Here is a 17,501-nt window from a genome sequence, read left to right as displayed (position 1 = left end):
CTGACCCAGGGGACTGCTCCAAGGAGCTCCCTGAAGAAGTCGAAGTTGGCTCTCTTGAAGTCCAGGGTAGCTATTCTACTTCTCGCCCCATCTCCTCCACACCRGATTGTGAATTCCAACATCTCATGGTTGCTGCAGCCCAGACTGTCCCCAACCCTCACATTTCCCACTAGACCATCTCTGTTTGTTAGTATCAGGTCTAGCAGCRCCCCTCCCCTTGTTGGCTCCTCAACCACCTGTATCAAGAAATTATCTGCAATGTTCTGCAGGAACCTCCTGGACTGTCTGTTCCTGGCTAAGTGGTTTTCCCAGCAGATATGAGGGTGGTGGAAGTCCCCCAGGAGGACCAGGGCCTGTGATCGGGAGACTGCTTGCAGCTGCCCGTAGAAGGCTTCGGGCACTTCCTCGTCCTGGTCAGGAGGCCTGTAGTAAACTCCCACCACCGTGTTGCCCCTGCTGGCTTGCCCCTTTATCCTCACCCACAGGCTCTCTACTCGTGTTCCATCCTCTCCTATGCTGAGCTCTAAGCATTCCAGTTGCTCTCACATAAAGAGCAACTCTGTCACCTCACCTTCCTGCCCTTTCCCTCCTGAAAAGCCTGTAGCCCTCCATGGCCACATTCCAGTCATGRGRGCTGTCCCACYATGTCTCAGTAATTGTGATGAGATCATGGCCCTGTAACCACACATGCATCTCCAATTCCTCTTGTTTATTCCCCATGCTGCGCGCCTTTATCTGCATTTACTTTCCAGTTCCTTCTCTGCAGTCTAATATAGTTCATCAAACATGAAATAATATTGACCACTTGTTTACTGCGCCTGGTTAGGATGTTCCGTGTTGACTAAGAAACTTATGATTTTTTTCTGAGTGAGAAATCACATGATGGTAGGGAATTATTGTTGTCTTATCTACAGACTACTTGATTCTGACATCCAACTTTTCTCTCTATGCTTCATATGAGGTATAGTGGTATAGTACTATTGAAAATTGCAGTGGCATATGATGTCAACAACTGCCATCTCTCTAGTAGTGCAGTTAAGTGTCTTAATTAAGTCTGGGTCATGTATGTTGGACMAAAAATTTGGGTCCAACTTAGATACTACTTGTCTGAAGTTCTTGGTGTCTGCAGTATATCCGGAGGGCTTACTACGCTGTCTTGCTGAACATAGTCATCTGGGTTTCAATCTAATATATTCAGATAGTTCTTTAGTGATGGTCATTACCTAAAAGAAAAAACAGTCAAGACTGGGTTTGAATGAAAAGGAATTGTAACAGCTCATTTTGGACAGGCATCTTGCTTCTGTGAAGCCCACCTATTTCAGCTCAAGTCAGAGCTGAGCTCGTGATTATTTAAGTATGTATTAGAGTGAATTGTTTTGTGAATAAAGGCTTTTGCCTAATGTCTATAGCTTGTATGGTTTATTGACATGAGAAGATTTCCTCAAACTAATCTGCAGTCACTATTTGAGGGTTGTCAGTCGATATTCATAGCATCACGTTTGACATTCTAAGTGACTTGGGCCATATATTTCAAGGTTATCACATTTCTGGTGGGACCTCACATTAATTCAAGTTGAAAAGGAAGGAACATTTTTAAGCAGAACTTTGCTAGATTCTAGAAGCAGTCCTACACCGTACACAGCCTGGTTTAATTACATTTTGAGAAAGATGAGGCAATTCATTTATTAAAGGTGTTAAGGATGACAGAAGTGTCTAAGAGCTGACACACTAAGCAAGATTGTGCTTTTCAAGTGAATATATCTAGCTGGTTATAGTCATGCATGTGGGATGAATTGATGAATATATTTTGTATTATGTGGATGGATGGAAAAGGAATGGTAATATTCCTCTTAATTATTCATACACCTAAATACATAAAAATGAACAAATAATGATACTTTATCAATATTCATTTATTAGCATGTGGCTTTCAGTATTTTGAGACGCTTTATCAATCATCACTTACTTTCACTTAAGCAGCGTTCTTCAGCGGTAATGTGAGATTGATTGAATATCTATTTTAAAAATTTAAAAATGCTGGTTTGCTCTGGGAGATAACAAGTGGCTTCATTTGAAAGGAGAAGCTGACTTTGTATAATATTCAGGCTTGACAGTGAACCCATTTTCATCAGTGAATATTTATTGCTTATATATTTTTGCCAAGTTCTACTCAGTGTTTAAGTGAATTTAACTTACATGAAAGATACTAGGCTGTAAGCCTTGGATTGAAAAATCTCTTATACATAGTATGGGCATCAGCAGTACACATATTCTTGTGCTGTACTTTAGTGCTGATCTGCAAGGTTAACTTTTAAGATTAATATATTARAGTGCTCCATGTAAAGATGTGCACAGAGGAAACCATTTGCAGTGCAGATTTTATTGGTTCTGCAAAAGATCAGAAACTATACTACTTGTGCCATCTGCTGCACATCATCTATCTACTAAGTCAGGACTAGTACAATCACTCCTTTAAAGAATACTCTCTGGCAAGATAACTTAAGGGAGTGCTTGGAATTTTCTAGTGGAACGACAGGAAAGGTGAAAGTAAAGCTGCCAATTATGATGCATGAAGCCATCCAGTGAACTGAGATATGAACACAAGATTTCTGTAGAGGCTATGCACATTTAAACCCACGAGCAACTGATCTGTACTGGAGCAGATGTTATGACCAGGTCACTGCTATTACTATTCTTTTTATTATTATTATCACCTCTATGAATAGTTATCAGCTTTGCACAGAATAAATCTAAATAGAAATTGTAGGTGAAGATGTGAATAACAAATCTTACTGTCTTCCTTTCTCTATTAAGTGAGGCAGGGAAAGGTGGTATGATTTGCCTAAAAAAACTTTGTCAAAAATAAGACTAAGTCTATTTTCTGAGTTAAATATTTTAGCCATAAGACTAAACTTTCACTTTGACTCTAGAGAGAAAGCTCCATATATTCCAATGCTAGTGCCCTTAATATTGCAATTTCCCTGAACATTAAATTTTGAAAACCACTCTAGATACTGTATTTTTAAAAATGCATATTTTCTGAGGTTGATAGATGCTTACATAATTTAGCAAATCTGCATGCAGTTAGGAGGACATTCCAAAATAAGGAATAAAAAACATGGACTAATGAAGTTATACAAGCCAAAAGGRATCAAGAAATCTGCTTACTGACCAGGAAAGTTTGCTCTAATACTATTAATCTTTGAAGAATTCACATGAACTGCACTTCAACAATGAGATTAATTATGGTATTTCCAGTTATATTTAGTCATGGGGCAACAGGATTCTCTCCTGCTCTGTGGTCTGTGTAATAAAACTATTTCAAGCCCGTAGAAAGTGAATATACAGTCTGGCAATAGTTGAGCATGATAGTGGTTGCATTGCTTTGCACAGGTGTTTAGGATATGAAAGTTGAATGACAGGGTAATAAATCCATGGTCCAGAGTGTCACTGGGCTAAGGGGATGGCAAACACCACAGCTGAATATAGASATGGGGCTTTCCTGGGGCCTGGCCACATCTGTACACAGCTTTTTTATTGGAAATTAGACCTGCTGACAAGCTGGCCAATGCTATGCCAGCTGCCTCTGGCTGTAAGCAGATGTCAGGAGAACTGGAGATTATCAGTGTGCAGGCAGATCTAAATTGCATGCCCTACACCAGTAGCTGTGGGACAGCTCTCTACAACAATTCAAATGTATCCAAAGATACCTTTGTGCAGGGGAGAGCTCCCTGAACTACTTTGCACTAATGAAGCAGAGTAAGGACACAGCAAGCCTCAAGAGCAGGGTCAACATTTTCAAAAGTCAAAGAAATAATCACTTCTTTCTCGTAATCTACATTCAGCCTAAAGGTAAATAAGTAGTGTCTAATACTGCTTGGAATAATGTAATGCTAGTATTGTAGAAAGCATTGACATACTTTTAGCCTGATATGCTCAATAAAGAATGTCTCTGTGACTTTGCTTGTCTGCTCTTCTGACAAATATACGATTTATATTTACATCATATATTTAAAAAGGCGTATATAAAATTTTCTTTCTGTGCAACTTTTTAATCAATATACAATTTCAATAAAGAGAAAGGTCTCAGACTTACTAAATTTGTACAAGCTTGGTGAAAGCCAGATGCTAGCTAGAGGACGGAGACTGAGAATTAAAAAGTCCCTTGACAGAAAGGTTACAGCATGAGTTTAACAAGCTTCCTATGCAAGTCTAGGCATACAGGGAACAGATGTACTGCTGGAGACATTATGGAAAATGGAGAAGCATTGAGAAAGAAAGTGAAGTTATTTAGCATGCAGATGAGATAATTTTCTGTCAGAATAAGATGTAGACAGAAATCTGTAGGAAAACATGCTTTGTTATTTCCATGTTGACAGTACAGGATGTTTTCTGTTTGGCTAAGTATCTTTCTAATCAATGAGCACTTAATTTTGCAACCAAACTGAACACAGTACAGAGGCATCTGGATAAAGCTATTAATAATCTGATTTCTAGAAGGAAAGGTTATATATATGTGTGTTCAAACAATATTTAATTATTTTTTCTGGTGGAGWTTTTTTTTCTGAATTATATTTAGAAAAAATATTTTAAAACAAAAAAAGCAGTCCTTGTGATGTTTCAGATACACCAAAAGCTATCATTCACAACATGCTATTTTTAATCTCTGTTTTTTAATGCAGCTTCATTTTGAATGTGAAAGGCAATTTTCARCTAGGCAGAAATATGAAAAGTCACAAATGATCTTCATTACAAATTGGCAAGGATATTCTGCTTGAGCAAACCCAGTGGTGGCTTTTTTAGTGACCCGTTCTACTGGTGCATTTTACTTTAATAGTTCTGATTCTGATAAATAGTCAGACCTACTTATTTGAGGGAAAATAAGAGCCCTCATTCCATTTAATCCAGTCTTACCCTTACTAAACTGAGACTTTCCAGCCTGTAGTTCTTGAGAGTGGAATGCTCCCATTCCAGGCAGAGGTATGTTATGAAAATCTCCAAAGTGAAAGGAAAGTAACCTACATAGAGGATAATCATCACTTGTGACTTTCCTCTGTGGATTAGTAAGAATAAAATCATTTGGTTACTAACTATGTACTAGGAACAATTGTTCGTTTAACTATGCACAAGTTGTTATAGAGGTGTGAATAGGTCTTGCTACTGAATCAAACATCTTGCATAAAAATATCATCAGAAAGGCATTCTGTTGGGATGTTATGAGATAATAATTTCAGTACTAGAAATGTGAACTCTGCTGTCTACTACATAAAAATTTGTTACCCTGTAGAGTGAGAGTGACTGCCACAACTCTCTTCTATATTGTTGTATTTTTATTGCTGGAGAAATGCTACAGGTAGAGGGTAGGTACTAGATCATATTGTTAGCTTTGCCCCATTATCTTGTATACTTCATATTGGAACTGAAAATATCTTAAAATATATCTTCAAATATAAATTTGTACAGTAGCATTAAATGACTTCAAACTCAATGTGTTTCTTCAAGGATGAGCTAACTGTTCATATGTAGCTTATATTTAATAGTCTGCAAAAATACACTAAAGAGTCTGAAGTGGAGTGCAGACCGTTTATATTTCCTGCATTTGAAATCAAAGTTCTTAGAACACCTGCAAAAAGTTTTGTTAARCATACTGCATTTTATGATGTAATTTTTTTTTCAGGCTGTGTTGATCAAAGCTATTATGGCAGTAGAAACRGAATAGAGTAATAACCAAGTGCCTGCATGCAACCAAATAATAGCCCAGTGTAGTAAATGGAAAACAAGACAAAGAGGACCAGAGAGATCACCTAAAATATGGTACTTCAGAAAATTAAACTCACTGCAGATAAGCAGTGGCATTTGAACAAAATTAAAATAGACAGTCTGAAGATGCAAACTGGGAAACGTAAATTTGTTTCTCACTAATGTTTTCCTAATGGTTAGATCCAATGCATGATAGGTATTTATTTTTAAATAATGTTATTTCACTGCTAGCTGATCTTCTTGTCCAGTACAATTCATATGGGGAATCCAGATGCTTCGCAGATACAGCTTTTGGAGGAAAGAAAATATTTGCYGAGTCATTCTGCAAGCAGGCATCAGAACAAATTTGTTTAGTTTGGTTTAGAGAAATATGGTAAAAAAGTCTTAAAATAGMAATACAGAAAACCAATACTATGTAAATGCAATTCTGAGATGATGCTGTATCTCCTGTGTTGTGGTGAGCAGCATTTCAGCTGAGACCTGTGCTTGTATGAAGCTTTAATAACTTTAATAGGGCAAGTGTCAATCCACTCACATGGAGCTTATTTCAAGAAAAGGGCCTAAAACTAGATTAACAATAATGGATCTGTCAATTGGGCAAAATAGAACAAAAGAACAGTTATTCAGAGTGATAGTACTGCCAAGTCTTTGGGCAGTGATAAGAGTGAGTACTGAGCTTGCTAAGATGTAGGTAGATAAATTGTAAATAATTATTAATCTAATTACTACATCCAATTTGCTTTACCTGCACCTCCTGTTGCTCTCAGATGCAGAGTAGAGCCTTTTTGTTATAAACAAGCAAGTTTATAACAGTATGAGCATGTTGCCAAAACTGTGCGATTGATGTTGATGTTGATCCTGAGCTTAGCCTTGACTAAGGTGACTAAGTCATGCTAACACAGRGAACTGTTCATGTATGTGACATGTTAATGTGTATCAAACTGGTCTCCACACTCACACTATATTTATATTAATAAAGTAAATAGAATCAGACAACATTCACAGGTACTGATATTCACTTGTCTATCTTACTGGATTATTTACCTGGGCTCAATTTAATTCTGGACAAACTAGCCATAATAATTCTTGGATACAGTTTGAGATCTGTCATAATCCAATGACCCCTCTCAATAGAAATTTTCTATATGGTCTGCGTGTTTTGCACAGAAAGATTGTTTAATGGTATAAATGCCAGCTATTCTAGGTTAGCTGGCCTCACTGCTGGGGAATAGTTAGAGGCATGATTATTAAATTATTAATATTGAAATGGCTTCATAGTCTGGTAGTACATTACAGTTTTGCTAATCCTATCAATTAAGAAACTGTTTCTGAGAAGGCTGAGCTGTAAATACGTGTGAGTGAGTTGCTCAAGAAAGGGGAAATTAGAGAAAAACTAGGGCCTAACAGAAGTTATGGCATTACAGAGGCTTGCTTGAGGTGAGAAACAGTTACCACTTCCAGGATGGCTGCTGTGTATGGAATCTACTTCTCCATGATTTCCTTGGCAACACAGTCTGCTCTCCTAGCACACACTAATGAGAGTAAATGAAGAGTGGAGCAGAATGGAGACACCATGGCCAAACTTTGCTGGCTTCTCTGCAGAGCTGCTAATCTGATGGTGCCATGCAGCTGATGAGTGAATGTAGGTACAGAGTGAAGACACCACAGCCAAACTCTGTTATACTCCCTGCAGAGGCGACAACCTGGTTGTACCATGCATCTAATAAGCCACATAGTATGATAAGATGTCTGATTGTGGGCCAACAATGGTGGCAAATCAGTCCCTTCCAACAGACTTTGCTCAAACTTCTCCTCAGTCTAATCTCATTATAATATCAATACACAACCCCTCCCAGAAGTTATCTGCTTCCAAGGAATGACCACTCCTTACTGAGCATGCTCTCTAGACTTTCAATTGACTCGGAAGACTTTTTAAACCAATTAATAATGAAAGTAAGTATGACTAGAGTCACTCAAGCTCCACCTAAATGTAGAAGAAAACATGAAAGATGAAATAAGAAGGGCAGTTAATAGGAATTGGAGAAGAGGGAAAAAGGAAAAAGAGAGAGCGAAGATTCCACCTTAATTTCTGRATCAGTTGATGGGCTGAATCCTTTTCTTCCCTCAGGTCAGGATGCCACCTGAGGAAATTCCTTGATGTTGAGAGCCTTCTCCCATCTTCTGGGCGAGTGATGATTGCGCATTTGTACACCAGGCACCAGTTAAGAACCCTACACTGTAGTAGAGAATTTCCTGCACTGACATCCAAAAGCTGTTCTCTAAAAGTTGTATTTGAATAAATCATGCTACTAGATAAGTAGTCGAGTGAACTCGACTACTTGTTTTGAAGGTGATCGGACCTACAGTCAACAGACTGTTTGTGAAACTGGTACTGCCAGAATTGGACCTATAGCTGATCATACTTTTGTGATCACTCACTATTTGTGAACTCAGTTTGCTGCTTGGAAGATGATTGGATCTAAAATCAAAAGACTGTGAATCTGGTACTTCCAGAGTTGGGCCTGAAGATACCACAGTATTTGATATCCCTATTGAGAGATGAGTTCAGCCACCCCTAGTTCCTCTAACCTTTGAGAATTGACTGGAACGCAAGGAGATACATCTCTTACCAAATTTGCCCTCCTATCCCCATCAAACTGCAACAATAACCATGTAAGCAAATGCTATACTTTTAGGCCAAACTTAACTTAAATTATTCAGAATAGCTCAATTTTACTGGTTCACTTTGCTTTGTAGCAGACTAGGAGATGCCCTCAGAGCTAAAAAGCTAAGAAGTTTATAGGCAGCTGCTGCACGTCTCCTTTTGCTGGAAGATTGCTTCATTCCATTAGCCTTCATTCCATTTCAGCCTTCGTTTTGGAATCTTAGACTTCCACTCACACAGTCTGAGGCACAAGCTTAGTCAGTCTCTGGACTGCTTCTTCCACCATACTAGCACACTCATCCTTGATTATGGCCTAAGTGCACCAGAATTATAGCCATGTGGACACAAGCCACAGATGATCATGGTGTGGACACATTAAACACATTAATTAGATCTGGGCAAAATCCTAGGTGGATTAATATGAAATAGAAAAACAGAAATAAAGTGAGAGTGTTCTCAGAGGGGCAGGGGTGGTATTAAGTCTCCCCACCTTGAAAAATGTCTTACAAGAAGGGTTTGGATTTCTTTTTCTGTTCTTTGCTTGTTCTTTCTCGTCCCATCAGCACCAGTTCGTGAGTCCTGGATGAGATACTGAAGGAGATGAGATACTGAGGATGCAGACTGAAGGAGAGTCATACTGGGAGCACCATAACAAGGCTGAGGAAAGTAAGACCTGCGGGAGGAATGGCCTACACTAGTAAATCCATGCTTGAGCTATCTTCCACATCTTTTAATTACATCTACTGGTCTTCTTTCTGTACTTCTATGTCTCTGTGTAGTTATTTAGGAGGTCGCCAACTAAAATCTCAGTGGAGAATGCTCAGTGATGAAAAAGGCAGAAAAAAAAAGACTGTGACTAGGGGAGAATTTTAGTTCAGTTATCTCTCCCTTTCCATATGGCTCCTGCATTTCACCATAAAATCGTTATTAAATAAGGCAATGGACTTCCTTCCCCATTAAATATAAACTAATGGGAAAATATTTTCACAAGAGTGACCTACTGATTACCATCTGAAATGTTGGTTCCAGGTCCATTTTTTAGATTTATTATATTCTGCCAAAATTGATTTGGACAAAACCCACTATAATCACCTAATATGTGGCTAGCAATTTTCCATCTCATTACACAACCCTTGTATCTTATTATCCATTTAAATGAATACCTGTTAAATGAACAGACCTGTAAAATGCAAACAATTTTTCGATCCATCAAGCCAAAACAAATAGAAGACTTCAATAAAGTCTTTACAATGGTATACTACACTATAGAATGCAATAAAAATGGGATTAATCAGTGTAATAAAAAATTCAAATGAATATATAACTTTTTAACAAAATCAAAAATACCTTTTCRGAAAGTCACATGATTTTAATACAACCATAATCTTATAAAGTCCTAAGTGACTCTGTGGAGGCATTCTGAATCATCCAAATAAGATCTTTAGATATTTGTCACTCCAGTGCTCATGAAAGTGACAGTATTAGTGCTGATTGCAACTAAACTTGATACTAAATGTGAAACACTCTTTCCTACCTACTTTTATCACTGCAAAACTGTACTGATTTCCACTACTGTGAAACTGCAGGCCTGAATGTCTTTAAAACAAGCAGATAATTACAGAAAATTGGAGAGAACATGCAGATTGCAGTGGACTAGTTTTATCTATTCAGTGAAACAGATTTATGCCCAAGTTTTATATCCAAGTTTTTAGAGGTGGAAGAAGACATGTTCATTCCCATTTCTCTTAATAATAAACTGCATAATTTAGTGTTTGTTTTGTTCGTTTGTTTTTTTAATGTGCATAGAATTATTTAGGAAACTTACTGATCAAGTAAATCGCAAAAGGGCAAGCACAGGTTTACCACCTCGTAACTGTTTTCAACAGAGATGATGGGAGAATTTTTTTAAAAAATTTTTGAGTTTTTTATGAATCAAGTGAAGGGTCTGTATTTGATATTTCATGACATTTCTATCCTATCTGGGTTATTGGCAACTACAAGCATAAGATGAATTTTTGTATTATGTTGATGACATTGTGTGCATATTTGTGGTTAGCCTCTCGGGGCTGTCTCCTTTGACAAAATCTAGCCCACTCAGTGCTTACATATTGACTAGAGAATAGATTTCAGGCATAAAGGGCCAAACAAAAGCTGTAGTTCAAAAGAAAATTTTCTRTTGGAACTGAGATGTCATTTTTGACTCCTGCTGTATTTTTATTATAATCTTGGTGTAGCATATACAAAGATAAGAACTCTTACTAGGTCAGCATCCCAATGAATCAGACAAATCAAGTGAGAACTTGTGAGTCAATGGAGAGATGGAAAATGGAGATTCGAATTGTGTCTGTACTGAGTTCTTAACTGATTGTACAGAGAAGAACCGTGAAAATCCTGAAGAGATTAATCTCATAACATAAAATTATTCATAATAATTACCTCTGTGATATTTGGGCTACTTAGATTCATTTTCCATCTCAGGTTCCCAACTTGGCATCTCTCTGTCATGCAAAACAACACGCTTTTTAAAATTTGAGCAAACTTCCATGTTGATACGGAGAATGAATAGAATGAACAGCTTAARAATAACACCTTTTTGAGCAATATATTTGTGTTTAATCTTTACAAACAACACTCTTGACCCTTAAACTTTCTCTCATTGCCACTTTTTTGATAAACAGATGCAGTACTATGCTGTAAAAAGTTGAAGAAAACAGGAACATAGGACACAGTTCACATAAACTTCAAATATCACCCAACCTGGAAAAATAGGGGCAATATATTGAGTTAAAGAAAAATGAGGAAAGACATCCCTCTACAACGATTAGAAGTATGTATTATAAATGTCAGTATCCTTTGAGAGTGTATTTTCTTTGGAGATATCAAGGCACTAATGTTATTTGGTAGTAGGTAATAGTCTGAAAAATTGAGGATAAAAATACGAAAGCCCTACAAGTTGTGTCAAAAGTTTGTTTTTATACTGCGTCTCTCTCTATTTCCTCAAAATTTTATTATTTAAAGTGAACATTTTTTTTTTTTTAATGGAATAAAACACATTTAAGCACAGAAGCCTTGCTTTCAAAGTTGAGTGCATTTTTATTGCCTTGTGATAAATCTCTAGGAGCAAAGAATTGTGATGAAAACACAGAGACAGATATTCCTGACTGTATAATATAGTTACTGGGCATTGGGCCATGCATGTATGCACATACATACTTTAAAATAAATGTAGTCAAGCAGAGTAAAATAAATTTTCTAAGAGCACAAGCTGAGCTAAGCTTTTTAATGTAAAAAGTCAGCTTGATTAAGGGATCAGACCACCCACTGCTTGAAGAAAAATGTTGTACCATGTATTATGCATCTATGGTATCCACAGGCTGATATGAAGCATTACAAGGTGGAAATCTACTGATTAGATAATGAAAAAAAAAGATGCATTAAGATACAAAAAAAAAAAAAAAAAAAAAAGAATTTGCATCTTCTGTAGCCAGAAATTAAATCTTCCTGCACAGAAGTTTTCAGACTGCTCACATTAAGGCTTCAAATCATCAAGCCACTTTGCATGCATGCTTAACTCTACTCCTATTTATTAAAGTAATCTAAACATATGCTTAACATTTACAAATGCTTAAGAGCCTTGTTGAATTAAGGCCTAGGTACCTGTTCCAAAGCCCTTCATCACCAGTATGATCCTGCCTATTAACCAGAAAGACCTCTGTTTGCATTTGTGAAGGAAATACATAGCTAGAACTTTAGAACATATCCCTATATATTTGAAATAACCAATGTGCCATAAAGCTAAGATTAATACTATCATTTTGTATCACAAATTGCATTGCTTTAGATTTGTGTGCTAGCTCTTGTTTGCATTGCTCTTTGTTACTAATACCACTGCCATATGCCAAGCCCAGGTTTTGATATGAAAGTGAAATGCATATTTTGTGCAATGATAAAATACTTGTTTAAGTAGGTATGTTTGCAGAGACAAAACTAATTCACTTGATTAGGGAATTGCCTCATTAATGTTACATAAAATCAGTACAACCTATATAAATGTTTCTACTCATACAATAGAGATGTATTTATATTGATTCAGTTGCAAAATCTCAYTCATGCTATCAGCATAGGCTGCTCTTAAAATGGCAAATATTTTCTGAGAAGAAATACATATATTAATAATAATTTTCCATTATCTCATGGAATAGACTGAACTCTGTTTTACTAAAATTGCTACCTTATGTAAACATAGTTTTCTTTAAGGGAAGTTTCCTTTTCATTTCACAAAGCTCTATAATTTCCCTTTTGCTACACACAAGGACACTCAAGCAGCTCTTTAGGAGTGATAGAATACAAATAATTTTCCCAAGGAAGATTATATATGAAAAATAAAGCATATAGTTCAATGAGCGATACATTGGAGCATCTAAATTGAGAAATGTAATGGTTAATGTCACCAGACAAGAGATCCATCAGGACATGAGCTCTTGATCCAATTTTCAGTGAGCTTAGTAAGACTATTATTTATGGCATGTGAAAAACATCTTCACTTGGTAATCTGAGTGAACTGGCAGAATATAGTGTATGAAGTACTATCTTCCCAAGTACAAGGTGGAACAGACATACAAGGTGGGTAGATACTAGATAATTAAAATATCTATAGGTCTTTAATAGCAACCCTTTAGGAATAAGCATTATGCAGTAGCTGAAAAAGCACATACGTAGCGACACCTTCCCACATTGCAGGTTACATTACCCTTTTCAGGACTTCATTTCTGAAGCAAATGGATCCCTAGTGGTGTCTAATCACCACTGTGCATTGGAAAATGTAGCTGCTTCTTCATGCAGTAACACAGAACATAGAACTGGTAATAAGGTCTCCTATATATCTATTTCTCTTTTTTAATAGAGATTCTGGCAGATATGAAGATAATGGCCACCGAATTGCTACATTTTAGTCCATTTTTAGTTAAAAAAAAAAAAGATATTTTATTTATAAGCCTAATAAAACTTTTAAGCAAAGTTGACTATCTACCCTTACTATTTTCTAGAGGTGAAATGTGGAGCTTAGGCAACTGGGAAAACTAGATGGAAGTACGTTTACCATAGTTTCATGCTGGTGCTGCAGGAGCTTTGCAACATCAGGTCCACAGCAGTGCTGAGTTTCTATGTGATCTGGGTGTGCAGGATCTGCAGAGATTTTGGAAGGACAGGTTCAGTAGTGCTGTTCTTCAACACTCCAAAAAGAGAAGTTCCCTTGGCAATTTTATTTCATAGCTACTAGAATTAGATGGCTTGCTCTATTAGTGCTTCATCACCATTTGCTCAGTGTTATTTCCTGTTCATTTCAACCTTCATGATGCATTTTCTAGTTTTCAGGTTTTTGGTTGACCTGCCTTTGCTTTTGGTTGACCTGACTTAGTTGCTACTCTGTGACAGCAATGCTTTTCAGCCAGACCAAAGTAGTACAGTTACCTGGGACCTCAGTGGAAGAAATTAAAATGGGTCTGTTACTGATACAGCCTAYCTCCTATTTAAATAAGTTCAGTCACTGGTACAGTTGCTATGCCAACAGTTACTGGTACCTACCACATAAGGCAGCACCGAGACAGGAAAATAAGTGATTTGGAAGTCTGTGAGTCTGAAGACCTATCTTCATCTTCTGTCATAGATATGTCATGGATAAATCTTTGAGTTTCCCTTCAGGAAATTGTCTCAATTTGTATCAATTATTACTCTATATCTCTTGTCAGACTGAAGTCTTATTTTTTTTTTTCAAGCTTTATTGGCTTATAGAACTAGTATAATATTAATATACTCCAATAAATGAAAGACAAATGTAGAAAGAAACTTAAGTGGGATTTTGCAAAACCAATATAGGGATACTGTACATGGTACAGGCAATGTCCTCCATGTGTACATTACTGACCACTCATGAAAGCTCCAAGGAAAACCCACTATGGTTCACCAAAAAAAAAAAAAAAAAAAAAAAAAAAAAAAAAAAAAAAAAAAAAAAAAAAGAGGCACCTTATCTAGGTGCATAGCCATGTTTTTCTATTTTACTCATAGTTCCTTCATAGTTCCAATTGTTGGTTGGTAATCTGGATACCAGCTCCATGCTCTTTAGTTGGTAAGCTTCTTGTGTTAGAGCATCTTTGGAAGCACTGTTGTGGGCAATGTTGATTTGTTCATGTGTATATGAAAGAAAAGAAAACTCATCCAGTGTTCTAAACTAGTTTATGTGAGAATAGTCTTTTTTTAGACATGCACAAAATAACATCTCTCAATAGGTAATGGAGTTACTTCTCCTTTGTTATTGAGCAGCTACTTCAGAGCAGTTGATATGTGATAACTTAATGTAGAAAGTGTAGGATTAGTTGTATGTCTGGGATTGCTTCAAAGCATGGGATTTCGAAGTAGTGAAACTACTAGTAGTGTAGTGGACTTCTTGTGCCTGAGGCTGTCACTACACAGAGCAAAATGATCTATACTAAGCAAATCATCCCTATCTTATTAAAAGAGAATTAGTAGCATAGCTGTCAATCAAAGGCAACATCATGCCTCTGGCTGATTTGCTAGTACAAGTTTGTTGTCTGAAACTAGCCAAAGTGTAAAAAGACATAATGGCATGGAGGTGTTCATCAGGGAGCCAATTAAATTTAAGCCTATTTTTATTTAAGTTCATCTCTGAAGTAGAACAAATGCAAGTATTTTAAAGTAAAAGAAAAAAATTATATATGTATAGCTTCTCTAAGTGATAAAGTAAAGCAGCATTCTTTTTATGTGTCCTCTTCAGGCCATTTTCAAATTAACAATAATTATCTTCTGATCCCCTTTTCGAGTTCTGAGTGGAGTATATTTAATCATCAAGTGTCAGATCCATTTTTTTCTTTCTTTTTGATAAATTTCCTACTTAAGAATTCAGTTTCATATTTACAGTACATCATGCTAAAATAAGAAAGCCGAATGAAGGCTTTCAGAGTACAAAACAAACTGTGTCATGTACATGGACCTGAATACAAAACAAGAGCTTAATGTCTTAATAGGATGCAGGATGTACTTTGCGACATTTAATTTATACTAGCAATATTTTTAGCAGGTATATAGGAAAATACCCAAACCTCAGATAAAGATTTGTCTAAGCCTATTAAGAGAGCAAATCTTTTGTGTATCAAACACTGATGTAACTTTGACTCTGACCTGTATACACAAGGTAAACTCTTGTACTCTCAGGTGACCTTGTCACCTTGCCTACCTAAATTGGTTATTTTATGACAGTACCATAGGCTATAATGGCCTATGAAAGTCAAAGAATAGATTTGGAGACTCTAGAGGCCCCTTCAAGTCTTGTTTCCATAAACCTCATTCAACACCACACATATAAATATCTGTAAGGAAAAGAGTCTACGTGATGAAGCTGTCCTTTATGAGGCTAAATGAATTGTACAAAAGATATGAATTTTTGCTTTTTAGGAAATATTCACTAAAATTTTTGTTTTATTCTAACTCATCCTAATAAACACAGTAAACACACAGTAAAGTACTGCATGGAAACTGACTTGTTTCTTAATTTGGAAATAATAGAACAAGTAACTTCTGGTCTGTAAAATGAGAACAGACAATTTCTGAWTTTTTATTTTAGTTCCCTCTCAAGTGTTTTTATTAAGCCTGTTATAGAAGAGGAGAAGAATAAAGAAGTTGCATCATATGAGAGTTTCTGTAAAACACTGGAGTTGCAGCATAACTATTTAAGTGGAAAAGGATCATATGAAAGAGTATGAAGAAACACAAGGAAGAACAAGGAAGGAAGTGCAGTAATAGCACTTGACCTATTAGCTACAGGTCAAATAGCATCCATCCTTGTGCAGCATACAAGGAGCCTGAAATGTTACAAATCAAAGTTCAGTGTTGCATATGAATTTGGAAGTGTAAAATGCTAAAATTCAAAACGACCATTGCTTAAGAAGACATTTCCCTGGACTATAGTGATTTTATTATTCTTTCTGTACATATAACACTATTATTTTTACCATTTATGTATGATTACCATATAGAATCACAGAATCGCAGAACGGTTAAAGTTGCAAAGGACTTCTAGACATCTACTAGGACATCTAGTTCAAATCCCCAGCTCCAGCAGGGACAGCCAGAACACGTGGCATAGGATGGCATCCAAGCACTTTTGAAGACCTCCAGAGAAGGAGACTCCACAACCTCCCTGGGCAGATTCTTCCAGGGCTCGGTTACCCTCACAGGAAAGAAGTTCTTCCTTATATGAAGATGTAGATTCCTGTGTTTCAAACTGTAACCATTGCCCCTTGTCCTATCACTGGACATCACTAAGAAGAGTTTGGCCCCCTCCTACTGTTCTGGATGGGTTCAGGGCTCGGCAATTGAAAGCACACGCACTGAGAGCAAAATCCACCCCTTAGTTTATTTAGGACAATTCACAMTAACATCACACTAAAGCAAGACCACTACTTAGCAACTACCTGCGAAATGAGGTGCCTACATAGCAATTACTTACGAGAGGATACTTGCCAGCAGGACAGCGAGACCGATCATTCCCCCGCCGTGGACCAGAGGTAGCTGACAGGCTCCAAGCTTGCCGGCGTCCCCGYGGAGACAACGTAGGTCTCGGTTGGAAGTCTCTCTCCTCCTCTGATCCACGATTATTTTTTATATCTGGCCACGTAGGGCCACCACGTGTCAGGAGGCGTACCAGAGGGTGGGCAAAGCTCCACCTTTTTCGTTATCCAATTTTCCCCAGTGTGCGCATGYGYGCCCACCAGTGGGGGTCTCTGTCTCGTTATGAGGGTCCCACCTTCATCATCTTCCTCTCCCTCACCTCAGGTTTGACCTCCAAACTGGCTTAGAGGTCGGCTGTGTTTTGSTTGGCCYCATGCCTTCTGGCACGGCCRCCTCCAAATTCCTCAGCTGCTCCTCACCACCAGATAAGGCCCCTGTTTTCGCAGCTGCAGAGCCGCCTTCAAACTCCCTACAACCAGATAACGGGTTAGTTCTCAGCTTCACAGTAGTCTCAAGGCCTCTACAGATCATAAACAGGCTGTGAATCTTTCCT

At 37.3% G+C, this 17,501-nt stretch overlaps 1 long non-coding RNA gene across 1 annotated transcript; it reads right to left on the bottom strand.

Annotated features, from left to right (window-relative positions):
• Positions 1-366: 366 nt before the first annotated feature.
• Positions 367-17,010, bottom strand: LOC112957914. The gene is made up of 3 exons (XR_003251298.1): positions 16,947-17,010; positions 11,947-11,948; positions 367-377 (listed from the first exon to the last, which is right to left on the bottom strand). It is a non-coding gene; the product is annotated as an uncharacterized LOC112957914 (long non-coding RNA).
• Positions 17,011-17,501: the final 491 nt, after the last annotated feature.

This window comes from Nothoprocta perdicaria, unplaced genomic scaffold (genome assembly GCF_003342845.1).
Source record: "Nothoprocta perdicaria isolate Ctin4 unplaced genomic scaffold, notPer1 scaffold_79, whole genome shotgun sequence".
NCBI classification, from domain to species: Eukaryota; Metazoa; Chordata; class Aves; order Tinamiformes; family Tinamidae; genus Nothoprocta; species Nothoprocta perdicaria.
Note: the sequence above shows the minus strand (reverse complement) of the source record. Positions and strands in the feature narration are given on the sequence as shown.